This window comes from Branchiostoma floridae, unplaced genomic scaffold, assembly GCF_000003815.2.
Source record: "Branchiostoma floridae strain S238N-H82 unplaced genomic scaffold, Bfl_VNyyK Sc7u5tJ_344, whole genome shotgun sequence".
In the NCBI taxonomy this organism is placed as follows: domain Eukaryota; kingdom Metazoa; phylum Chordata; class Leptocardii; order Amphioxiformes; family Branchiostomatidae; genus Branchiostoma; species Branchiostoma floridae.
Genome location: NW_023365807.1, coordinates 17,939 through 18,654, shown reverse-complemented (window position 1 = coordinate 18,654; position 716 = coordinate 17,939). Strand labels below are relative to the sequence as shown.

Here is a 716-nt window from a genome sequence, read left to right as displayed (position 1 = left end):
TCCTTTGAACAGATATTACCGGAGCAATGCATGTGAAAAAAAGCTGCGCACAAGAGAAAGACAAACTAACTGGCTCACCCCCACTGGCTCTCACTAACACATCTTATCCGCAGTTTTTTTAAATTTACCGAAGCAAGAAAAACACATGTATACACACACAAAAAATTAATACACCCTCCATCCTACCGCCGTTTTCAGTGGATCAAATGTTGAATATCAAAGACCTAACTGACCATGAAGACAAGAACCAAGAGTAAGATCTAAAGGAGAAAGAAAAAATCTTCAATCAGATTGCAAGTCACATACCAGGTTTGTCAGTCGATGAAGACAATGATGACGTAGCTGACATGAAGAACAGCTTCGGATAAATTAGCAAGCCGGTTATCCTGTCTTATAGAACTACACGAGCTTATGCAACATCTGGGATTACAACTACAACCAATCGGCGAGCAGAAAGCATAACCTTGAGAAAGCCTATCAGATTGGAGCTTACATAAAGCAAGTGGACGAAAAACACCCAGAACCAATCAGCTACCTGAAAACATAGCCTGCCCTAAAAATGAGATATCGAGCCAGAGGACTTCGGCCGGACGGTCACTGCGCCCACACACACTTCAGCAAATCAGCGTGAGAACATATTAAGATATCAAAGCAAATCAGTGCAAGAAGATATTGTAACTTTACGCTGATGTGTATTCATATAACAGATAAAGGGC

The 716-nt window shown here is 41.2% G+C and overlaps 1 protein-coding gene across 1 annotated transcript in view; it reads right to left on the bottom strand.

The window, feature by feature from the left end:
* LOC118408692 (histone H3.3-like type 1) overlaps nucleotides 1-392 on the bottom strand; it is a 3,705-nt gene extending 3,313 nt beyond the window's left edge. Inside the window, exon 1 of the mRNA XM_035809546.1 lies at nucleotides 307-392. The gene's annotated coding sequence lies outside the window, so the exon portion shown is untranslated. The remainder of the gene's footprint in view (nucleotides 1-306) is intronic.
* Between the last annotated feature and the right edge of the window lie 324 nt (nucleotides 393-716).